The 27526-nt window shown below is 28.6% G+C and overlaps 1 protein-coding gene across 4 annotated transcripts in view; it reads right to left on the bottom strand.

Annotated features, from left to right (window-relative positions):
* The window catches only part of LOC107436947 (potassium voltage-gated channel protein Shaw), a 279381-nt gene that overhangs the window by 28312 nt on the left and 223543 nt on the right, over positions 1–27526 (bottom strand). The window lies entirely within an intron of this gene.

The following is a 27526-nucleotide window of genomic DNA, read 5'->3' as shown; positions in this document are numbered from 1 at the left end:
TACATGTAACTAACAGAGAATTTGACAAAAATATTAGAATAAATTTGGATTAAACTTAATTAGAAAAAAACATGTTTTTAATACGATGAACTTTTCTATTCAAACATGTCAGACTGTGTTAGTCTATATAGAAAAATTACATAGACTGTGTTAGGTAATTTTTCTAACCGCAATTTTGAAGCAAAAATTTGTATAAGAATCAATTTAACGAAAAATATTTAATTTTTTGGGGGGAATAATCATTTGGTGTTACTAAATTCACTTACTTATTTCAGACATTAGCTTGCTTAGAAGAATTTACATTAAAGTTTAACTAATTTTTGTAAAGATTGGACCTACTTGCTTTAGTAACTCTCTATTTTTACGTGTAGTAATGTTTTAAAAAACATGCATCTTAAGGACAAAAAAATGATTGCTTAAGTTACCTCTTAATATGGAGTTACTTCTGTTACTACCTGGAGTTAGTCTCACAGTAGGATAGAATGTCAGAATAGCCGTCAAAATTAGATGATCAACTTCAATTGACTAGAAATTTATCACCCTTTTGTTTTTGAATGACATATTAAACATTTTTGGTTAAAATTTAAGAAGAAAATGGTGGATCTAAAATGGCAGATGTCAATGAAAAATGCAAATGAATTGATGTGAATGTTTCTAAATGTTTTCGAGTTCATTAATTACGAATTTAAGGTTAAAATTTAACTTTAAAAAAGAACACCAATAAAGGAAAGTGTAAAAAATATAATAACGATAGTGTTTTTTATAGTTTTTACGGTTGATGATTACGAATTTATGTTTTATAATGGAACTTACGATAATACACTAAAAGAAGCTATAACAACTATTGTAAAAAATATGTTTTATATACCTGCTGATTTCGAAGAAAAACAAACATTTTTTTTAAAAATTCAAAACAACAGATAAAGTAGGGCGTTATTTATATTTCTCGATTGAAAATAATTTTAAAATACGTATAATTATTATCTTATAATTACTTAAGACAATTAAAAATTAGTTATTCCAAAATAACTGCAACATTTTGTGAATATTTGAAAATGAATTGGATATGAATTGAATATGAAAATGAATTGGATATTGAATTGGATATGAATTACGCAAATTGATATTTTTGCCAACTTAACAAACTGCAGCAGCTAATTGTTTTTGCTATTAAAGTACACGTGTAAAAAATATGTAAATTACTTTCATTGCTCCGGGGCAATGTGGGGCTTATTTTATAGCCCTTCTAAAAGTAAAGGGTTGATTCAATAATTTGGAAATATGCAAGTGACAATATAATTAATAAAATTTATTGAAAGAACATTTTCTTGTGCATATTAAAAGGTTATTATTGTGAAATTTATATGCATATTTTAATGAAAATATTCACTGTTGACGTTTATTTTATTGATATAAACGTTGCTCAAATTTTAAACATTTTTTTTAAGTTAATTGTAGCTGAATTTTAAAGCACTTATATCTTATTTAATAGCAAAATGAATTTCGCTATCGTATTCCTTGGACATTTTACTTCAAAAAAGGTGAAGAAAAAACCTCGAGAAAATACTTTAAATTTCCCATTTTTGACAGTAGAAATCATTCCACTGTAAGACGCAAGAATTTGCTTATGTTAGTTGGAGATGAGTTAAAAAAAGACAAAATTACCAAACAATAAATAAAGGTGTTTATTTTATTAAAAAATTTTTTTGTGCATTTTAGGAGATTAAATATTAACACCAGAACCGCTGGGTTTTAGACTTACTTAGAACCAACAATGGGAGTCAATTTGACTCTTATAATAAATTGGTGTATGGTGTCATTCCAAATTAAATTATAATTTTAGTTGATGGCTAGTGTTAAAAATATAATATGTAAAAGTCTTCAGAGATTAATTTTTTTTCGTTCTCTTTTAAAGTATTGTAGTGACAATATAACGTTATAATGTACCACTGTAATACAGATTATTATTTAGCAATAGCGCAAATCATGCGAAAATAAGCAAAATATACAAATACAAATAATACACATTAACACACACAACATGTTTTAAAATGGGAACTTTCATCGTTATACATTCTTGTTTCTATTTACAGAAGCTTCCATTGAAATGTGTTCAAAGAAAGTTTTTAAGGTATAATTTAAGTTATGTATTTTAAATTAAGAAAAATAGAAAATACTGGTTAAATACGCAAATAAGAATGGTGAGTGTGATATAATATTAATATCCCACTTCAAATGCTAGGTTTAGTTCCAAATGAGCTTTATTAAACATCGATATTATTTGCGAATTTTTACTTTAATTACTGTGTGTTATTTTTATAATCTTTGTTAATAAAATCTCATCTCAGATAGCTTTTAGCTTATTATTAATAGAAGTTATTTTTAAAGTAAATCAAGTTTAACGAAACATTTTGAGGGGAGCGCTCAGATAACAAAAATGAATGAAATGAAAAAAAATTATTGAGAGACAGTAAAAAATGTAACGAAACATTAAACAAAACATGTAACATAGCACTATTTAAACAACAAAAGCAAATGATAACAAAATCGTAAATAAATTATAAAACAGCTTGTAAATCCAACACATGAAATGAGCACTGCAACCATTTGAAAGGAGAAAGAGAGAATAAGTGCACCCCCCCGATCTATAACCAAACCAAAATTTTTTTACGTAAGCAGTCCTCTCAATATTCGCTTATGCAAGTTTCACATCTAGAAGAGTAATTCCCAAGCTTCTAGTTTACCAAATTTGTGTCACATTTCTTACTAATGTACAAGGAGAAAGCAAATTCTGGTATAATCTGGTATTAATATTTTTTGGCTTTTTCATAGAGCCAGAAATACGGTCAATGTTACCATATTCTAGTAGTTGTGACAATCAATGCAGTAAATGACAAAGCATGACTTCTACTCTGTATTGTCTGCGAGCATATTCGCATGAATACTATTTAAATTTTTAACATTAAGAATTTTTTTTTTTGGAATTTTTTTTGTTTTCATTTCGTGGTGTATGTCGGATAAGTGACACTGAAAATTTGCTGATCTGGAGGGAATCGTTTCTTCATCAGACGTACTATCCCAATAATGTGGTGTTCTTTTCGCGTACAAATTTCCTCTGCGGGCTTTTCAGAGATGAAAAAAATGTCGTAAGTCCCACTGTGCAGCGAGAATTTCTAGTATATCTGATTTTTCCTAATGTAACATATTTAGAGCACTATATTTCCCCAAATCGAAACTTCGTTGGCAGTTTTCTTTAAATTTGCACAAATTAAGACAGCTATTAATTTTCTTAGATTTTATGTTAGACGAAAAAAAAACTTGAAATAAATGTTATACGGTTGTTTTCTATGCAATAAATTTGTATTTTGATCAACATGACAATAACTGCTCATAAAATATTTTTTGCTCAGTATTATAACAAAAATAACGGTTTATAATCAGCATGTACATTGTAAAAAATTCCGGACCAAATTACAGTTTAAATTACCATATTGAATGCGCAGCCACAAAATCCATTTAACCCTAAAATATCGATTTCCCCCGTAAAATATTGTACTTAGAATAATATTTATTTAATTATTCAGTGATTTTCCAAAAATCTGATTTCTCCTATGAAACATGTTTTGATAAAAGTGGACTTTAACGTAAAAAGAATTGGCACCATGAGTACCGATACTTTTTGACCGTGATCTGATCTGAATTTTTTTTTACAGTATGCGTGATTTTAGATGCATTAATGAATTTTTAATTCAATGAGAGCCTAACTGAGCTATTTTAGAAATTGATTCTAAGATTCCATATTTAGCGAAGAATATTGCGTAACATTTTTAATTCAGTTGCCCTCATATTTCTGTTCAACAAATCATCTGCGCAAAGTTTGTAGTTTTGCAAAAGGTGAGAAACTTCAAAAATTAAATTCTTTTATGAGGGCCAAAATTATTTCTTTTGGCTCCTTCAAGTATTTTTTTTGTTGATGATTTGTTTTACTTATCAATATAAAGGCATGAAATTTCAATACAGTATACTTAAAATCAATTTAGAAAAAGTAAAAAAATGTGAGCAACGAAGCTTAAAGTGTATCTTCAAAAACAACATAAAGGAATGACTAAAAATGATGAAAATGAACCCAACGGCGCTTCTAGTATTAAGTAAAATTAAAACAACAAACACACAATAATATTTCTGATTCAAACTCATGTGATTATTATAGTTATAGGGAGGGTTATCACAATTTCAAAGAATGTCATAAAATTTTAAATGGTTTCAGAAAAAGAGAAATGATTTTTGTTGTGTATTTCACTACAAACTAGCAAAAGTAATCCTAGTGTCCGTCATTATAAATTTCCAATTTTTTGAGAATAGTACTTGATTGGTTCAGAAAATAATGGAGAAAAGAAGTTATTAAAAATTAAAAAAAAAATACTTTCATTTTGTTAAATAATATTTAAAATTTTCATGTAATATTAAGACGCAGAATAACGAAACCAACAACAGTTTTTCTTACAAGTTTCGAGATTTTGAAAATAATCCATATTTCCTTTATTCAAGTGTCCCACTGGGTCCCCCACTCCTAGTTTGTCACCTGAGGGTAACGAAATCCAGTCTCATGGTAAAAGTTTGGTAGGCTTTCTTCTTCCACAAGGGAAATGACAATAAATTCAAAAATATAGACCCAAATCAGAATAAAATTTATAAAAGCTGTAATACATAAATAAAGGAAAGTGTGAGACCGTGCTTAAAAATATTTATCGAGCCCACAACTTAAAATAATGAAATTGATAATCAAAATTAAGTAAAAGTGCAAATTTATGACAAAACTCTCTCAAATGTAAGTAAAATTTTACTTTAAAAAATGGCTACTCAAATAACACGAAACTTTCGTCATTTTTGACGAAACCATTTTATAGTATATGCTCCGAACAGAAATTTCGTCAAAGTAATAAAATAACTATCGTCACTTCCTTGAGTAAACGAATTTCGTCAAAATTAAAGAACTATTTCATCATTACAGTGAAAAAATAATAATAAAATAGAAAATCCGCGTAATGCCTTATACATCTAACAACTAATAATAACTTTAACGTGTGCACCATACAGATGACACATCACAACACAGACAGATAGAACAGGTCCCGCAGTGGACTGATCGTTAAGACACGGTTCCCAGCAGATCACCGAAGTCAAGCATCACTGACTGCGGTCAGTGTACGGGTGGGTGACCACTTGGATCAGTCTGCGTAGAGACCGAGGGTGTATGGTATTGGTCCTCGTTAAACTGTGCTACCGTAAAGTGCTCGACTTCGCGTGCAGGTCGTTGGGCTACTGAAGCGGGGGTGCCATCCCCTCCGCAGAGGATCAAAATTGTGATGGCATGTCTTCGGATCATCCTTAGGGATGTTTCCCAGACCGTCGCCAATAGCCCATTGAGCAGCTCTAGTGCGACGCAAATGAACTACAACAACAACAACAACAGGTAGAACAGAGCGATAAACTCCACTCTTGCCCGACACGTGATTCGATCCCCAGATCTTCCTGGTAAATGGACTACTACTTAACCACCATACAGCCCGGAGGGGTTGAAAAGTCAATTTATTCTAGTTTTGTCATTCTAGTTAACGTTTTCCCAACATGCGCTACGATGAAGTTTCCAGTTGAGGAAACATTTTCGTTATATATTTGAGATTTCGCTTTCCGTCCTAAATCACAGGATTTCGACACGAAAGGATTCTTAATGAAGTGTATTGCCGTATCGTCAAAAGTGAGAGTTTCATTTCATAAGTCTGCGTTAATGTATTGTAGCTCCCATAAAATAGGAAGAAGAAAATGACAAGAAAAATGTTCTGGTCTGTAGAATCACAGACATATCCATCACTTTAAGTACCTACTGATTGATCCTTAATATTTTAGGCTAATACTAAGGGCTGTAATCAAATCACCAAATCATCTGATTTCTGACGAAATGATTCTCAAAATTAACGAAATACTCTTCAAGGATTGCTGAATCGTCAAAAGTGAGAGTTTTATTTTGAGACTCCTTATACATTTAATTTTAAGATGCACTGCACTAAAATATTTGATCTAAAATTTGAGTGAAACGAGAAACTTATATCGAGAAAATAGGGTTGTTAAAATCACTGTGCGATTTCACTTAGTAATTGGCTTAAGGTACCTCTATGGCATAATGAACCTAAATGACCGGAACACTGCATAGTTAATTGGCTATGTGGTGTAACTACCACTACGATTATTAAACCTCAATTCACTAGTATATTAGACATGCTAACTTTATTCTATCTTGAGGTACCTTTTAATAGATGGAGGTTGGCATTGTCTTATGGTCTTTCCCCACATTGGTAACCCGGGCGTGATATTACATTTCCCCACATTGGTGACTTGCGGAAGTGATATGATCGTGCATACTTTGATGAATGGTCCACGTTGAACAGTTGACTTGCTATTTGTGACTGCGTCATCGTCCTCCTCGCGCTGTTGCCTCTCAGTGTCATTTACACATAACGGGTTTCTTTGCACTCTCGAGTGCTAATATCAACACAGGAGAGTGCTCACACATACCTATGAACTTAATACAGCTATTATGGTTAAAGCTCAAAACCCGGTGACCTTAATCCAGCTCTCCCGGTCTATCACAAATACAGCAACTTGTGGTATCCGTTCATCGAAATCTATCTCTGATAAAATTCTGGTGGGGGAGTATTGTGGTGTAACTACCACTACGATTATTAAACATCAATTCACTAGTATATTAGACATGCCAATTTTATTAAATCTTGAGGTATCTTTTGATAGATGAAGATTGGCATTGTCTTGTGGTCTTTCCCCACAACTACTTCTGTACCAAATTAAATTTTATGGCTTTGAAGTTGGAAAAAAGAATGCTGAACATTATTTAATTGTTGAAAAATACACGATTATTCTGAGTGAAGCTATTGAAATACCGAATATCTATTTTACACATAATTAGTTATTTCGCTTGCATCCTTATATATTTTACATAATACGTTTCATGATCTTGCAGCTTTGTAGAATTAGATAACACAATTTCTTGAACATAAAATGAAATATACCTATTCAATGTTATAAAGCTGAAGAAATCACAAGTTTTCATTCGAATTCTTTTACTGCTATATTCTTTTAGCAGTAAATTTTGTTTTTGTGTACGAGCAGACAAGCAAGTCATTGATAACATTTTTGGTCTATGGTTGAAATGACTGTATAACAATAAAATGATTGTCATAAACAGCGTTCCTGTTTTCGAAGGAGTGTCTAGTCGCAATAAAATTTCTGTTATTTTTATAGGGGCATGTATTATGATATATTGCTTTCGAAAAAGCTATGTTATTTTCTTTAATCTTGTAAATATATTTTTTGAAGGGGACATTGGTTCATGCTTTCTAGTCCTTTACTCTGGTGTATCACCGACACAAATAAAATATTTGGTTTTTAACTTTGCACGTGAATTTATATAAGTCATTTTTGTGCTACCAAAGATTTTTTTAAAGTATGGATCTTTAAGCAGTAGTTTTTATTGTCCATGCTGAGTGCCGATAAGTAAGTATAAATTAGTTATGAACACTAAAAAAAATGTATGTTCAAAATTACTTGAATATTAAACAATTGTCTTTTTTCCGGCCTCATGGAAACACTAAAAAGCAATAAGTATTAGTTTCAGATGCGTTTGGTATTTCTATTAATAAAATTAAAAAATAATGGTTTTATTGAAAATTAGTATATGCGGCAAAATTTGGTAATTTTATCATGATACCCTGGAGCATGCAGAAAAAAAACTGATTTAAAAATTACTGACATTGTTCATTTTGCTACAGTTAATGAATGTATTTTTTTAAAAAAAGTAAATCATACTTAAAACAGTATAATATGTTGATTTGATAGATAATTATGACTTTCATTGAAATAAAAAACACTTGAGCACTTCTTTGACTGAAAAAAAACCCTTTTAATGGTCTTTATTGAATGTAATGGTTTATTGGTTCAACGGTTCAAATTAGTTCAACGTTGAATAATAATGTGAGTATTTCGAACCAAACTATAATGCTAAGTTTCTGATAAGATGTTTAGTCGAACTCTATTTCGGTTCAAGTTTAACTTAGAGGGGCGCAGCAAATGCCTTTAAGAACTTGTTACGAAATAAATAAATAGTAGAATTTCATAAGAATTTTAAATAAAATAATTTTAATTTTATTACTTAAATTCCTTACGATATTTTAACTTTTTGAAAAGTAGCCCAATTATTAAATGTTGTGGTACTAATAATTCCAAGAAAATTAAAAAAAACAAACTCGGATATAATAACATAGAGTTTAAGAAATCCTCTTTTTTGTTATAGTTACATTGCCCTATTATATATATCAGCAAAATCCGGTTACACTGTAAAAATTTCCAATTTCCGTTTCCATTACAATAAAAAATGCTGACTTCCCGAATGCAGCATCCGTAGCATCTATTTCTATTGCAAAATTCATAGCGTAATTTTTACATAGAGATAAAACATTTGGTCAAAACTTACAAAATCTGATAAAATTTACTGGGTTTCTGGCTCTATGGAAACATCGAAAATCTCTATAATTTATACTGACGTGATTTTGTAAAGATATTGGCAAAATCAACACTAAAATATGTTTTTATAATATGCTATAAAATGTGGTAAATGTGGAGAATTTGAGCATGATACCTTAGAGCATAGCATAAAAACCATTTGTTTGGGTATATTTACATTTGATATTTTTTACTACGTGTGTGGGAATAAGAACTATAGTTTTGAGAACCAGAATTTAAGGTAAACCATTACCAAATTAACAGAAAAACTACCAAAATAAATGGTTTGAATACCGTATAATTTTCTTTTTAATTCTATACATCATTACACATTATAGTTTTTTTTTACCAGAATTGTCATTAAAATATGGTACGAAATTTTACCAGAAATTTTTTTTTCTCTGTGTACAATCATATTTAAATAATTACAATTTGTTATAAAATTTATTTATTTAGTAATATTAAATATTATTTCATAAACATTATTTTCTGAAACTATTATTAATATTATTATTACTCTGATATCATGGTATATCATATTTCTTTGTTTCAATTTTGCTCCGTAATTGAATTTTATGGTTAAAAATACGTGATCTCAAGATGTCAGTACTTTTACTGTAATTTGATCTGGAAAGTTTTACAGCATGAGAATATGCAATTTAATTTGTTTTATTATTTATTTTGCCTATCAAATGTAATTAATTAGTTATACACTAGTACAACATGCATTGATAAGTCATTCAATGATGAGAATCAGATAAATCAAAGCAGGAGAGCAAATAATAAACTAGTCCGTTCGCACACTTTAAATTAGAATAATTATAATAAACAAATATATTTCATTGAAATAAAGCAAAATTTTAAAATAGAAATACACAATAAAATTCACATATGAAAACATTAACATTCAAATTAATTTCTAAAGAACTTCCATTTTGCAATTATCTTTACAAATTTGATACAAATACTAATCTTGGTATTGCACAATTAATTTTATGCATTTAGGCATTTTAAAGATATCAGAAAATTGAATTTTGTAATGTTGTTGACAGCTCTCATTCATCGGCAAAGCATTTGACAAAATCATATCAGAAATTTCAATTATCAAACTATCAATCTATGTATCCGCAGTATGTTTCGTGGCTTATTACAAATTAATGTTATATTCTATTGTAAGATTGCTGTTATATTTATTCAATATTTTGATAATGTAATAGTTGATGGTAGCTTTTCTTATATTGAGTTTTTAAAATAAATGCAATACTTTTGAGCAATACATTTGCCACAGAATAAAATATAAGTGAGACTAGGAATAAATAAAGTTTACGAAAATCATACTGTTATTAAGTGTCATTAAAACAATTGCTTTATTTACTCTTTGAAATGTTAAAACATTAGAAAAAATGATATTTTATACGAAATACGTTTAAATATAAAATAACAAAAAACAAAAATAAATAAATTGAAGATGTTAAAACATTAACAATATGAAGTTTTTCAAGAATAATTTATTTATGCATAGTTTAAAAGTAATATTTATTTCTATGAAAGATTTGTAGATAAAAAAAAGCAGCAGACAAAATAAACAAAATTTTTAATTAGCATCAGAAAGCCCTAGATTTCAGTGTCATTATTATATTTTTGTCTAAAAGTTTCGGAGAACCCATATATTTGATATAGAACTTTCAATAAAAATGCATGTCCAAAAATATAGTTTTTATAGATATCTAATGCGAAAGAATAAATTTAAAGCAGCAAATCTCAAAAGTGATTTATAAAATACTTATAAATGTCATGATACTATTCAATGTCAAGCGATGTCAAGCTATACTATTAACAGTTACATCCAGCCTGAAAACTTAATGTCTGAAAATTTACTTTAATTTCCTGCGAACAGGACCACAGGATAAGTTCAAACATAAAATAAAGATTTTGAAAAATAAAATGAAACTGAGAATTTTTATATTCTATTTGAGTTCATTTTGGGGTCATTTTAAATCTACTTCATAACAGCTTCAAAGATGGATTTTAATATAAATGTCTTGTGAGACTCTTTCAAATCTATTTCATAACAACTTCAAAAATGTATTTTTAATTAAATGTGAATTTTTAGGATGTTTCAAATCAACTTTATAACAGCTTCAAAAATACATTTTTTTTAATAAAAATGAGTTGATTGTGGAATGATCTACTTCCCAAGAACTTCAAAGATGTATTTTAATAAAAAAGAAGTTTTCAGGCTGTTTCAAATCCATTTCATAGCAACTTCAACGATTTATTTTCATTAAAAATGAGTTTTGAGGTCGTTTCAAATCTACTTCATAACAGCTTAAAAGATATATTTTTTAATAGAAATAAGTTTTGAGACGTCAAAGTTGCATTTTTTTAAAAATAAAAATGATTTTAGAGGCCGCTTCATGTCTGTTTCATAACAGATTCAAACATGTATTTTAATGAAAATAAGTTTTGAAGGTGTCTTAAATCTACTTCAAAGATGTATTGTCAATAAAAAGAATTTTGAAAATGCTTCAAATCAACTTTATAACAGCTTCAAAATGCATTTTCATTAAATATTAGTTTTGAGATTGTTTCAAATCTACTTCATAACAGCTTCAAAGATATATTATTCTTAATAGAAATAAGTTTTGAAACGTCAAAGTTGTATTTTTCAAAAATAAAAATGAGTTTAAAGACTGTTTCAAGTCTATTTCATAACAGATTCAAAGATGTATTTTAATGAAAATAAGTTTTGAAGGTGTTTTAAATCTACTTCAAAGATGTATTTTCAATAAAAATGAATTCTGAGAATGTTTCAAATCAACGTTATAACAGCTTCAAAAATGTATTTTCACTATAAATGCGTTTTGAGACTGTTTAAAGTCTACTTCATAACAGCTTCAAAGATGTATCTTTTAAAATTAGAGACAAATTATTATACACACAGAGCTAATATTTGAACTATGATTCTTTTTTAATAAATTACATTAATTAACGATACATTTAATGCAAGTCTTATTTTATAACAGTAGTGAAGTTAAATTTAATTTAAATTTTACCTTTTATTCGAAAAGTTAAGCTGCATTTCAACTCTATACTTCAGATTAAGGTTAAAGTCGCATTAAAGAGACTCTTTCATGGTCTGGCATAAATATATCTCCCCTGTGAGGATTTATGTTACTTTTCTTATCCTAGATTCTTTCTGTTATGACTTAAAACAAAGTGATTTGAAGAGCGCACTCTATAAATTGTCTTGAGATGATATTTGAATTTCAAATGCGATGGAGAAATTTTTATGTTCTAACTGCTTTCAAGGGAACATGATAACTTTGATAAAAGTTATCATGCATTTATAAGTAGTATAAAGTTATCATATTTAGCGGCATTGTATACATTATTTATCTGTATTACCTGAAATAAGAAAACATATAGCAAGAAAATATTTTTAGGTTAAATAATTTAGAAAAATTATTTAAAAATATTTTAACAAACAAAATAAGTCGGTAATTAAAGTTTTTAATTTATTCGTGTTGTAAAATATTGCAAAGAAATCAGAAGCTTAAATGAAAAATGTAAAGAATATTCAACGTTGCTTGTAATTAAATTTATCAAAATAAAAAATTTGATTTGGTAAAAAATAATATAATATATAAAAAAAAATGTACGTTTCTAGATTTATGGGCAACTCAAAAAAATTCGTAATTTATGCCGAGGCGTTTTGGTAAAAATTAACAATTAAGTATGATATTTGATTAAACTTGATGATTTTATACTGATACCTTAAAGCATGGGAAAAATCCATTTATTTAATTAAATTTACTTTTTATTTTAGGTATTATTTTTAAATATGAGGTTATATGAACTACAATTTCGTAAACCAGAATTTTCGGTAAACCGTTACCATACAAACGGAAAAAACTATCAAATGAAAGGTTTAAATACCATATTTTGATTAAATTAACCAGAATTTTTTTTTATCAGGAATGTTATTACCATTCAGTACGGTACTTTTATCAGCAGAGCAGTGTTTTCTCCGCGTGAGAGAATTTTTCTAATAGTCCTCATTTGCATTGTCCTCCTCTCTCATAACTTGAAAAAATGGTTTTTTAATGATTATAAACTTTGTTATTTCTGGTTAAAAGAAACAATTTATGTAATAAAAGCCAAAATTTATTTGTACCACACATATTGTAATGGTTTACTGTAAATTCTGGCCTTCAAGATTATAATTTTTGTTTCCACACACTTTGCAAAATATACAAACCTGAAAAGGAAATTTAACCGAATGAATAAATAGTTTTTATGCCTTGCTCTAATCTTGATAAAATTATCAAATTTTACCACATTTTCAATTTTTTTCCATATTATAAAATTATATTTCATTGTTAATTTTACCAAAATCGTTACCAATGCGCTTTGGCAAAAATTACTCAGCTTTTCTATGCTCTCATAGAGTCAGAAACACAGTAAATTTTATTATAATCTAGTAGTTTTGAGCTTAACTTTTTTTTCCTCAGTGTATAGATAGTAAAGTTTAAGTTTTTTTAATCTGTTTCCACCTCCTCTCTGTTATAGTAAATTGATGATGGTTTCTTAAGCTCACCTTAGAGAAGGGAGAAAAACTTAGGTTTCCATATTGGGTGAAAACCACCACTGCTAAAACAATTTAGTTATTAATTCTAATTATTACCATGTTGAGCTATTTTCTGTTACATGGAAACCAGTCTTTCACGTCCTGAGACGGTTATTTTAATTTCTACTGAAAGTAAACCGACATGTCTCTCTTATGATGTAAGCAATTAATATAGATAGTAAATGTTAAGTCAAAATGAAACATAAATGCATCTATTTTTAAAGCGTTATACTAAAATGTGCAAAAGTGCTAAGAATAGTGAAAAAATATTAAAAGAAAATCGTGCATCAATAAAAATAAGCAATAGAATTTAAATGAAAATACGCTATTTATCATTTTGTAGGAAAAATTCCATTGGAGGAATAAAATTATGTGAAATTTGTTGTTGTACTTTTAAATTAATAATTAGTTTTATTTTAATGATTAATTTTATTTTAATTTATAAATAAAACTCTTGTTTGCTCTTTTTAATTACGATTAAATTAAACACTAGCCCATTGTTCTAATCTGTATAATTTTTTTTGATTGTTTACCCCATTAAAATAATTTTTCGTAATGAATTTTCTATTGCAAATAAATTTAAGCTTTGGGAAAGGTTTTTAAAAGCAAACAAGCAAAGTAATTTACAAAAGTAAACTTAAAACTTTTGACTTAAAATATCTCCAGGTTATAAAAACATCATATGAAAGACAAATTACTTCAAAAGCGGTTTTAACTCGAAATCAATTTTCCGTTCCTTAATTACATGCTTTACAAACGCAAAAACGATATCTTAAATTGAAAGAGTTGGGGGAAAAAAATCACGAAAGATTTGCTTCTCGCAGAAATATTCTTAGCGAAATCAATGTAGCGGAAACCACATTGACGATGAGAAGCATTTCCATGGAATAATGAGGTGCTGAGAGTAAATTTTTTGTCTCTCTCTTTTTTGTGTTCTGCTTTTGTATTTCTTATGGTAGTGGTATTAGAGAAGATATGATAAGCTATCTACTAAGCCAATGAATGGAAGCAATTACGAGACAATATCGATCATGATGCATTTATTTTTAGTTTCCAATGTTTGTAAAGCAGACAGAGTGTGAAACATTACTAAGTTTTTTTTGTAGTTTGTTAATTGAAGACACAATTGTGCAAATGTTTTAGAGTTAGGATAATAATAATTTTTTATAAGGTGAATCAGAAAAAAATTATTTTATTATACCTTTATTTATTATACCAGGTCTTTTGGAAAAGTCACAAAATGTGATTTTTAAATAAATGATTTAATATCGATAACTGTCCACAGCAGCCTTTAGGATATATACTCATTCCCTCATATTTCTTCCACATATAAAGAAAACTAAATCAAATATATTTTACTTAAATAATAAAAAATTAATTTCTTTCTTAATGAAAATTAAAAACAGTTCAAAGTCAATATGATATAAATGCAAAAAAATATGGCTCTCCTCATCACTAAGACTGACCGTGAATAACATGCACTTCCTTTAATATATTAAATATCTTTAATATGTTTCCTTGAAAAGCTTCCGTGCAGTAAAAAGAGCGATTTTATATGGGATTATGATTTTTGTGTACAAAAACTATGACACTCAGAAGTACACATTAAATACTGTTATTCACGAAAGACATTTAAAATACTAGCCAATGCTAAAGATTATTATACAGAGTTCTCACTCATTTTCGGAAAAAAAAATACTTGACTTATTTTTTTTCCTGAAACGTGCAGTTCGCGCAGCTCATCTGAAACTAATAACTGGCACAATGTCTGAACTGCACGTTGATTGCGACAATGTTTCTTCTTTATTCTTTCCAGGAATTCACGAAATCTTAGAAAAGCACAGCTGGGCAACAAGTCATAATGCAGCAATCATGTAACACTGACTTGCTTTTGCGTGTTGTTGATCTTTTTTCTTAATTCTTCCAAAACATCCATGCAATTAACAGTGTTGATGATAGATCAATAAGGTAAAAATTCTGTCGATCACGTCCTTGAAAAAGGCTATCGGCATTGGTTTAACGTATAATTCGATCATTCTCGGTATCCTAATTTCGTTGAAGTCAAGTATATCAATCTCACCTCAGCAGATCATCATTAGATAATATACACACAGATAAGCTTCATCTCTTTTATTTTTACTGCCCTAAGCCGATTAAATGATGACTTTATTGGGAGCTTTGACGTAGTTTCAATCTCAATCATAGACTAACTCCGATCATTTTAAACACCTTGGAGTCACATGCAAGACAACAAATTTGGGCTCAAATAGTTCAACAACATTGCCAACAGTAAAAATCGCCAGCGTAGCAAACATGTCTTTTTCTATCCTTCACGCTACATCACAGATAGGAGCATCTTCAGTGCTGTGATCAATGACTGGCCTCTGCAATCATGAATGACGCCAAGTCTTCCTTACAGGTGAAAGCTTGGTCTGTATGCAGAACCAAAATGGCCACATCCCCGATTCGTGTATCTCAATGATGGCCATATCTGTATTTCGCGTATTTCCACAATAGCAGTATCCATATCATGGAGAACGCTCGTTGCCAACTTGCATACAAAATAGTTACACTGGTCCATAATCCACAGTGATTATATTGGGGATTGTGGTACACTTGAGAGTCGATCATCACTTGTTAGCTATTCTGGCAATTTTAGATCCGTTCCGACATAAAAAGACTCATGCCTCGGGCTATCTTCGAGGACTTTCTAACGCTGTCATAGTGTTAGATTTGTGCTATTTTTCTGTATGATAAGGTATGATTACGTGTTTTCTGCATTTTCCTGAATTTTTTTAAGGCAAAACATGTTCGTTATTATCACGGCCAGCTATCTCGCGTTCGGCGAACAATTTAAAATGTGTATTTAATGATTGCCTAGCGATTGATTCTCCATTACTCGCTGATTATTAATGTCAATGAACTGTTGGAGTCTTGAACCTTTATTGATTGAGATCCTTTAAAATCCGATGGAATCTTTGTTTGACTCCTTGTCTAAACAAACATATGCTGTTATTTCTGCTAAATGTGAATTTTTTTGGTTCATATTTCTCTGAGTCTATAAATTTTTTATACATTTCTCCTGTTACTCTTTCTACTAAACGTGTGCTCAATATTTATGTTATTTGCATTTCATTATAGTGTAGTAATTGTTTTTTTGACCAACGTTGTAGTTTTCCATTTATTTAGAGTTAGTGAGTATAAAGAATGTCCTGAAAAAACTTGGTAACATCGAAATTTTTTACAGGTTGTCCAAAATATAGCAAACAATTCGAAAATTCAATTAGAGAAGAGCAAATGGAGATAAAGATCTGTTGAATAGATGAACATCTAAAGTCTCAAATTTGGTTAAAAGTTCCTCAGCGTAAGGCGCAACTGATTATGAAACTAAGTTTTTGCTTCATGTCAGACCAAGGCATGTTTCGGAAAATGAGATGCTTACCCTGGTGTTTGTTAATTGTTTCATATCGAGTAACGATGTTGTTGCAAATAATGAGAAATTTCAAACATTGTTGAATAGTTTTTTCATCGTTTTGAAGCGTCCTCTTTGTAACTAGTTTCAAAAATTGATAAAAATAAAGTTCCTCGTTCTCTAAGAAGATCGCTGCTAAGACTATGTATTTCTATTTTCTTATGTTTTAAGACCGATTTCTCCGATTTTACAAATCTTCAGTTATTTTGCTCTAAGAAAAAAAATCATGGTTAAAACTATCAGAATATGGTAAAATTTACGATGTTCCTGACTCTATGGGAGCAACAAAAGCGTGGTAATGTTAACTATGCTCATTGATTTCGGTAAAACTAACAATAAAGTATTATTTCATAATACATGTTAAATTTCGTAAATGTAGAAAAATTTGGTAATATTTTTATAATATCTTAGAGCAAGGCATAAAAACTATTTATTCGGTTAAATTTCCTTTTAGTTCTGTATTTGTTACTAAATGTGTGACAATGAGAGTTATAATTTTAAAAACAAGAATTTCTGTTGAACTCTTATCATATGAAGGGAAATGTTACCAAATAAATGGTTTAAATAGCGAAACTTTTGGTTTCAATAACAAAATTATGTTTCTATTTCTTTTTAAAAGAAAAAAAACATAAATGCCTATACCATACAGTATGGTTATTCTATCAGAATTTTTTCTAGTATCTAATATCGTTCTTATATCTAATTAAGAATGACAAATGTACGTAAAAGCAACACCAAATTTTTAATGAAAATAATGAAACTTTCACAACTTATATATTCCTTTAACTATTTAATTTTATTGTTTTTATCAAAAATGAATGACAGGATGGCAAAATTTAAGGTAAATTCTTTATAAAAATAAATCTTCTAGAAATGAATTAAGTGTTACATAAAGAAAAGCAGAGCTTTTCTTATTCTTTTAAAGGAATCTAAGACAAAAGATTCCTTATTTTTCAGTTTTGGGAATCTTTTATAAGCATTCGATATTATAACAATAGCTAATTACAAAAATGGTAAATTTTCAAAAGTAAAAAATCGACTATTTGAAAAATACTAAGCTTGGGGAGAAATGACATTCCCAAATTAGCTTTTAAATGCTGCTTAATGTGTTTGTATCAGACAAATGGATGTAAAACCCAATATGTATTTTGCCTTACTTTTAAAATAAAAAAGCTATTTATTCTATTTTTATAATGCAAACTTCCTTTGATGTTATATCATAAGCGTAGAGTATCCGTTAATGTACAAAATGCATTAGTTTCCGATAAAACTAAACATGCCATTGTAAACATTAACTTTACTATCAAATCAGTGATAGAAAAAGTTTTATCACTTTTAAATCTAATCAAAAAGAGTATTGATTTTCTTAAACTAAATTTAAAAGGTTTCTGTTAGTTTAGTCTTTTTTAGAGGTGAGAAAATTTGTTTTGATGTTGCACTTTTAGTTTTTGAAAATGATAATTGATTCTTTCTTATTGTTTATCAAAGTGTTCATTAAAATAAATTTTGGATTGCATTAAATTTACGCACTATCAAAATTCAGGATTAAATTACGGTATAAAGTACCGGCACTTCGGCTACATCATCTACAAACTATTTTTACCATAGCATTTTATACCATAATTTTTACAGTAATATATATTTAACTCGAGTGAATCAACGATTTTATCTATAAAAATTACAGTATCTCAGATTCTTTTTTCCGTAAAAGTTTACAGTAAAAATTAATTTTACGGTAAAAAGTACCAACTCTTTAGGTCACGTTATTTTTCTCGTAAGTTCATTCGGAATTTTTTAAAGAACCGAAAATTTAATTTAATGTGATCTCATTTTGATACCATGCAGGCACGTATTTTGTTCTAACCGGTATTCTGATGACAAATGAAAATGCTTTATTGTGTAAATGCTTCAAAGGAATAAAAATCTTTTGAAACGAAATTACTCGTAAAGAAATAATAAATCAATATTTTCCGAGAAAATTACAGTTCTTAATTTTGGAAAATTTTTAAAATTGTTTGAAAACAAAGCTTTACACACATTGGTTTTTATCAGTGAATGAAAGTTATTTATCAAACATTTTCAAGATATTTTAAGAAGTTAAATAAAATAAGCCATTTTTAAGTAAAAATTAGATGATATTTGTTTATAAATATTTCAGTAGTAGTTTGCGCATATATGCGTTAAACAGTGTTTCGTTAATATTGTGTAGAAATTGTTCGGGTAAAAGTTTACCTTTAACTTAAAATTCGATACAAATTATTTTGGAAAATTTAACTTAAATTCATAATTAATGTAACAAATATATTCCTCAATAACTTTCGGAATACATAATTAGTTCTAATGTTGTTATTAATAGTTCATAAAAATTACTTAGAAACTAAATGCATTTATGCGTTTGTAGCTTGAAGATATATCTGAAACGAGCTTAAACGCACTTAACTAAATTATATGAACTTTCCAAAATTCTCGTATTGCCTTGGGTTCTTTTCGAACAATTTAACCCCATTTTCTCCTCGGAATCATGTAGGATCTAAAAGTTTACGCTGAAATGCGATTATCCGTTCGACCATTTGGCCATTTCACAGATCTAGGCTGGACATTCCTTCTCGTTTGTTGACTGGGCAGTATAAATCCCCGATGACATCACGCGCATTAATTCTCGTATTCTCTGTGATTCTCGTCTGATCCTGTTTCCTTTACTTCCTATCTCTTTTGTCATGGCATTCTAGTTTTTTGAAAAATGTTTTTATTAGAGTGAAGATTATATAGATAAAATTATGCATTTAATAAACATATTCTATATTCTATTTTTTTACCAGTAGCAATATAATATGCTTGAAATTATTATTTAATACTGTGAAATAACAAGCGATGAGGCCTGAGCGTTCCTTATAATTACCATAAATTCTGCAAAAATAATAGCAAATGTTAGTTATTTCTAGCATATGCATTTAATTTAATTCATATTGAATCACATTTATTTACCGATGCACATTGAGAAATAAAGTATGGTCAAAATTAGCAATATATGGTAAAATTTATTGTGTTTCTTGGTCTAAGGGAGCATCAAAAAGCTCGATAGTTTTTACCGAAACGCTTATGTGATTATTTTAGAAAAATTAACTCGAAAATATTGTTTCATAATATGTAAGAAAATTTGGTAAATGTGCTAAAATTGAATAAGAATGAAAATTCTAACTGTTGTTAAAATTCTAACTGGAAATTGTTGATTATCGATTTGCAGACATTTTTTGGTTCATGAAATTAGTTTGGAATGAAAGTAACTACAGAAAACTTTAAACTAATTCTTTTCTTTTCAAATGTTTAATAGTTATAAAATAATCAAGTTTGAACTTACTTACATTCGATGCTATTCCATTTTTGAAACTGTGCATTTTGCTTAAAAATGAGTATATTCTGTTACAATTTTGGGTATGTCACTCACTATACTCAATTATGAGTACATAAGTCTATCCTCAATTTTGAGGAACCTTTTATATTTTCCTCAGAAAATTTTAAAAAAAATGAAAGGAAATATTCAGTGAAATGTTTTAAAAACTACGAAAGGTAATTTGATTTTAAAAAATATATTTGAAAAACACACACCTGAATATTTAAAAGTTATTCGTGTAAATTTGAAAACAGCTTTACTTTATGGATTCGTAAACCTAAGAGAATGACATGTTTATTTAATAAATTTGACAGAGTATTCTTTAGATTTTATACATTTTTAGATAAAACAATAAAAAAGCATTAAATGCTCTTACAGTATAGAAAAATTTCTTTGAAATTGTTTTATTTGATTTTTATTGCATTCATGGGAAGTTTTTGAAAGTAATTACGTCAATTGAAAAATATTTGTTACACATACAGTTCCACTTGCCTAAAACATATTGTTATGCCTTATTTTTATTGAAGGCATAAATTATATAATTCGATAATACAATTCACAGTATATTTAAAACACTAATGCAGCATTTGAAATAAAATTAGGAAAAATTTGTTAATTAGCCATTTAACATTTTGCATGCAATTCTTTTTTTCTAAATATTACATTGAAATACATGTTGCTTTTTTGGATAGAATTTTTAACATAAATTTTATTTTAAAAAAATTACTTAATCTAACAATTTATTCAATTCCAAGAAAACAAGTAGGGCTATTACGTGCGTTAGGCTGTTGTTAGGTTCAATTGCGAAAGGTTTTCACAGGAATTGCGAAATTTTCTACAATTTTAAGTTTTATACTTGTAAAAGTTGCTTCATAAGTGTAATAGTTCAAATGCAAAGGAACCAGAACACCTACTGTCACTTAGAGGCTGATGAAGGTAAAATTGACAATTTAACGAAATTTTGTTTTTGTTTTTTCTAATTTTCTTCTCCGTGAAAGATGTTTCATTTGAGTTTAAGATCAAATGAAGGAAAACCAGGACACTTACACTGCCGTGCGACTGAAAAAAAAAACAGCGTAAGTGCTCCAATGAAGATTTCGAGAAAAACGACTTAACAGCTATTTTTCTTAACATTTTAATAATATCAATTCAGAATGTTTCAAATTTGTTGTACAATGTTCCAAATAAAAACGGACCGCCCTAGCTTTTGATCTAATATTCAAAAACGGAGCAAAAACACACGAAAAATAATGAGATCCGACACAAAAGCGTACTTCTCATGAATAAACATGCCTTTTTATTTGGATTTCTGACCCCCAAAATATAGGGTGTAGCCGCAATCGAGGAAATATGGTCCCCATAGTTTGATCTGGTGAATGATTTAAAATGTGGACCTCTTGATGTTCATTTTAATTTTTGCGTATTTCGCTATATCTCGAGAACTTTACAAGCGAATTTAAAAAGATTTTGCATGCAATTATGAATAAATTTTAATCAATTTTATTTGATTTTTTGTATTTTTTTTATACATTTAATATTATTCGAAAGAATTTTGAATTGTAAGGTATACAATTTTTAGCACCATTTTAAAGTAAGCAATTTTACTTGGCAAAGTACAAATTTGAGCAGAATCAGTTGAATAGCTTTTGAGAAATCTACTTTTAAAAAAGTTGTATATTTAAAATTCAATTTCTTATGAACGATTCAGCCGATTTTACTGAAATTTTGCTTTTTGCCATGTAAAATTACTTACTTTTAAATAATGTAAAAAATGTATACCTTAAAATTTTTTTTGGCTATTATTGAATAAAATAATAAAAAATAATAACAAATAATAAACTTTAATTAAAGTTTATTTTCTTCATGGAATTATCTTTGGCTAAACGAATTTTATAATTGTATTTTTAATTTGCTTAAAAAGTTCTCGAGATAGAGCGAAATACTATAAAAGTGAAATTTACTTTAAAGGATCCGAATTTTGAAGTGCTCTTCTGATCAAACTATGGACTCCATATTTCCCAGATTGCTGCTACCCCCTCGTATTTTAGGGGTCAGAATCCGTTGAAGAAAAGATATGTTTGTTCAGAGAAAATGCGTTTTTGTGTCTGATTTCGTAACTTAAAATATCGTCTGCACTAATTATTTACCATGTTTAAGATCACTCTCTCAAATCATTAAGATTGAGTCCTAGAAAGTAAAGATGTGATCATTAAATCAAAAGTTATTCAGGGGGTCCACTTTTTGACTTCTTTTAGATACATTTCGCCATATTTCAAGAACTTCTTAAGCGAATTGAACATTTTTGCACACAATTAAAATTTTTTTTTAAGTTAAGTCATTTTGAATATTTGTTTCTTATTTATTTTCATATTTCACTATTTATATAAAAATTTCAAATTATAAGGTATACACATTTTTACATGATTTTAAGATTAATTTTAACTGACAACACTCAAAATTCTAACTAAACCGATCGAATAGTTCTCGAAAAATTAAATTTTTAATACATGACTTTCAAAGAGCTATAATGTTAGAAAATATTCGACCAATTTCTTTCAAAATTGGTAGTTTGGCATTTAAAATTTTATATTTTAATAGCATGATGTAAAATATTGTTCAACAAGAAATTCACCGACTGTAAATAAAGAAGAAAAGCAAATAAATATTTGAAATTATTTTCCTAGGAATTATCCTAGTATAAACGGATTATATGGCTACAAAAATATTCGAGTCACTCTTAAAGTTCTCGTAATATAGCAAAATACGTAAAGAGCGAAGTAATAAAAAAAATCGAAATAAAGCGATAAGAGCAAAATAATTAGACATTAGAGATCAAAGCTTTTGACCCCTCTCCCACTGAAACTACTGAGAACAAATTTTCCAGATTATGGCCATAGCCCCCCCCCCTCATAATTTGAAGGTTAAAATTCGATATCTCAAATAGAAATTCTTAACAAAAAAGAGTAAATTTTTTAGTCTGATTTTGTAAATAAAACTCCGAACATAAGATCAAGAGTTATTCAGGATGTTGTCCATTCTTTTGAGTCCCGCAGTGGACTGATCGTAAAGACACGGTTCCCAGTAGAACACCGAAGTCAAGGCTCACTGTCTGCGTTCAGTAAGTGGGAGGGTGACCACTTTGATCAGCCTGTGTAGGGACCGAGAGTGTGCGGTGTGGGTCCTCGTTACACTGTTCTACCGTAAAGTGCTCGACTTCAGATCGTCGGATTACCAAAGCAGGGGTGCCATCCTCTCTGCAGAGGATCAAAATTACATTTCAATATTTTCGGATCATTCTCCCGGATATTTCCCAGACCGTCGCCAATAACCCATTGTGCAGCTCTCTTGCGATGTAAATAAAGCACTTACCTGTTCTCTTGCGTAGATATAAAATAAAATATCACTTATTTTCTCGTTTTTTTTTAACTTCTTTTTTTGAGCTCATGGTTTAAGAATTTTATACTCAAAACTTTGTTTGGCTGGTATTTTTTAAACTAATTCTTTAAATGCATTTCGTTATTTAATAACGCTTAGTTGTATGAAAAAAATAGTTTTAAAAGTTTTGTAAATTAAAATGATATCTACAAATTTCCAGTAATTATAAGCATTTTTTTCAAGTATATGACTATAGATTTTTTGCTATTATTTTAAAATTCATTGACGTTATGTTTTATGTTATTATGCTAAGTTTGTAGGAGTAATATTTAATACAAATAATTAAATGAAGTAACTAAATATTTTGTATGGGTAAATGTGCATATATTTTTTTACCAGCTGTTATGCAGTTGATTTAATAAAATGTAAACGTGTTTACAATTTATAAGACCCAAAGACAAAAGAGTGAGCACCAAATTTTAGATCTATTGAGCTTTGAAATAAAGTGCAATAACATGTTTTTAAAATTAAGGCAATAATGTTATTATTTCCTTTGTTTCCTTTCTAAGCTGCCATCTTGTTCTCGAAGCTTCTGAAAAACCTTGTTTTATTCCTAATTATATTATGCAAACATAACATATCAGGTCCCGGGCAATACCGAAGCGTTGGTGTGAGTCTTGGTTGTTGTTTTGTGTTACCATGGCTACTGTTCATGACGTCATCTTATCTGCGTTTCGGAATTTAATCTGTAAAAGAGTCTTCTATAAAATAGAACGACCCGCGAATTATGCTAATCAAACAATACCCATCCTTTCTTCCTTGCACCCCTTAAGCCCCCTAACTTTCTGCTCAGACATAGGGGGTGGCTTTTGAAGTTTTGCTGAAAATAGAAAAATATGAATAAACTGCAGAGTGACGGGATATTGGAGTTCGAATTTGCATAATCACTTTCGTCAAAGACTTCAATACTTTTCGACTTTCATTTAAAAAAATAAAAGGTCAAGGTAGTGTTTTGTATGGTAAAAAATAGAAAACTTTCCATATTCTAAATTATAGGACACGCTGAGCTTTTACTGTTAGTTGCTTCCATAAAATAGTTTTTGAAAGAAATAAAAATGCCGAAATGCTGTGTTTAATATTTTGGTTAACTTGGCAATCTTCACTGATTTTCATAATGGTAAACGAAAACTAAATTATGATAAAAGAGTTAAAAATAAAGATAAATCGTCTGCTTTTATTGAATAAAGTGAGAAGAAAAGAATTTTTTAAAGAAGTGTTTTTCTTAAATACAAAACTATGTTTAAAGAAGTGTAAATTAAATTTGAAGGAAGTTGTTAACATATTCCGTCCTTAACTTTCCTTTCAAATCTTCCTTTTTTATAATATATAAATATATTTCTACTTTAAAATTATATTTAATATAAGGTAAAACGATGTCGATATTTATGAGGAAAGTGTTGTAATAAATATGCTATTTATAATACGATATAATAAAATTATATTATTTTAGATCTCAATTATATTATTTTTTAAATATGATTAAACTGGATCTATAAAATACATTCTAAAATACATTTTTAAAATACATATACATTTTCTAAAATATTTATGAACTCAAACTATTCATTTTTTGCCTAGATTGATAACACTGGATTAATTCATAAGAAATAGTTTCTTTAAAACAAACTTGTTTTACTAATTAAGGTATTTTACAAATGGCGTCACATTTTTCAGAAGCTTAATTTGGGGAATAAGAAAATATTTTTATCGACTTATGTGTTTGGTATGCATGCTGTGTTTATATAGTTTTTCAATTTACATTTGGTCACATATTATCTGTGCAAAGAATAATTAGTTTAAATGAAAATGCTGTTGAACACTTTTGAGATAACCAGCATACTTTATCAAATGAAAATAGAATGTTTTATTCAAAAAAGAGCAAAAAAATAACGAAATAATAGAGTATCATTTATCCATTGATTTTCCATTTATTTCGATTCAATCGATTCATTTAATGTCGATTAAATCCTACAAAATATGAATTAATAGCATTGGATGCTGTTGTTAAAAATCTGAAATGAAAAGGTAATAAAAATATAAGTTATAGGTTTTTCAAATGCAAATACTGATTTTATTTTTAAAGCAACTATTAATACAGGTTACAAAAATTACGTGAGCTAATGTCTAAAGGAGCTATAAAATATTTTCAATGTGAAATAAATTAATGCTCATGCTGAATTTAGTAAAAGTACATATTAAATTTTCCTACCAGAAAAAATTCAAATTCAATTCTTTTTATAAGTTTAATTTTTTCAACGACAAAAATAACATTAATATAGGATTAAAACAGCAAGCATGTTACCATATTCTTAAATTTTAATTTTTATAGGTATTTAATTTTCTTCAGGTAAAACTCAGAGAAACCTCTAGCTTTTCAAAATAAATCATTACTCCTAAAAGTGGTTTACACCGTAAAGTGCGAAATGTTGTTTTATATTGAACGTTCCCAAATAAAATCTTATAAAAATCAAATTTAATGAATTTTACACGAAGTTCGAAAAAGTTTTTTGCCTTAGGAAATTCATTCCACTTCGTTTCATCAATCCAGTTTGCACTTACGCTGTTAAGATGTTTTGCCATTTTTATTTTCACTTTCAAAGACGAAAAGACAACACCATAAATTTAGAATTTGTTTTTATTCTCATAGAAATGTATTTTCCTTTTGTTCGAAAATACGTTGTTCTAATCCATTATATGAACTGACAACAAATATAAAATTGAATCTGTTTTGCTTCAATATGATAAAAGTTTAAAATAATTTTTAAGCAAACTTATGCCACTTTTTTTAAGTACCCGATTTGAAACATTTATTTTATTATAGCATATATCTCCGAAATATTTATTTGAATACACTTATAGATAAACACAGTTATAAATATTAATATTATTACTTCAACCAAACTACTTATTACTGAGTGTCCAGAAAAAAAGACATTTTAAATTCTATCAAAGGAAAACAGAAGGAGATCGAAATGCATTAATTGCTGCAATTGAATACCTGCAAGTGACGTCATTGTAAATCATGTCATTTCTCGATTCAGTTGCCAATCGGGTTCGACACACACGCGTGACATCGCTTAAAAGCATCCGATAGAATCTGATTTAAATTACATGGTTAGGCATAATTATCCCACTTCTTTTCAAGTTGCAAGTACTCGATTGTTGTAATTTGTTTGGAACGAAAAAATTTTCTCGCCAAGTATCAATGTGATTTAAAAAGGTCGCTAACTGATTGCGTATCGAAACTGCATAAAAAAAAATTGTTTTTTAAATATTTCGGTCTATTTAGTCGAAATGTCCACTATGGCCTTAGCTTATTTTTTTATTGGACTGCACCACGCTGTTGCTGCAAACAGTGCTGGTAGAGAGAAACTTATATTTTCAATAACTGAACCGACGCTCTACAAACATTGTGAAACAAACAAAATATTTTATCTAAACAATTTCGTATAAAAAAACTGTAAAAAATTCGATTCGATTGTGGAGTTACATTTTGATTGTTTTCTTAAATAGTCAAAAATTAACAAATGTCTAAGTGGTCTCTGCTCAACACCTCCTAGAAAAGAGCAGGCCTCAGCACGGGTTACCATAAATATCCTTTAGTAGTCCAAACGTAATGACATATTTCGTATTTCAACCCCTGTGCAGTTTAGTACCCAGAACGTAATGACATCTTTCTTATTTTTCATCTACTGCGCAGTTAACTTCGTCACATCGGACTACTAAATTAATCCGTGCTGAGGCCTTCCTACTTCTAGGAGGTGTTGCTCTGCTGCCACTATTTACCTAACTATATTACTATACAATATTAATAAAATAAGTAGAAATTTCTACTAGATAATAATATAACTAGATGTAGAGTATCGAGCATAGTAATTGATAGATCGTATAGATATAATTATGTAGATTATATTCATCTATCTATATCTCCCTCTCCAACTCTCTCTCTCTGTATATATATATATATATATATATATATACATATACAGACAAACCCCGTAAACGCGAAATCGCTTATCACGAA

The sequence above is a fragment of the Parasteatoda tepidariorum genome, chromosome 2, assembly GCF_043381705.1.
Source record: "Parasteatoda tepidariorum isolate YZ-2023 chromosome 2, CAS_Ptep_4.0, whole genome shotgun sequence".
Taxonomy (NCBI): domain Eukaryota; kingdom Metazoa; phylum Arthropoda; class Arachnida; order Araneae; family Theridiidae; genus Parasteatoda; species Parasteatoda tepidariorum.
This window is presented reverse-complemented; position numbering and strand designations above follow the sequence as displayed.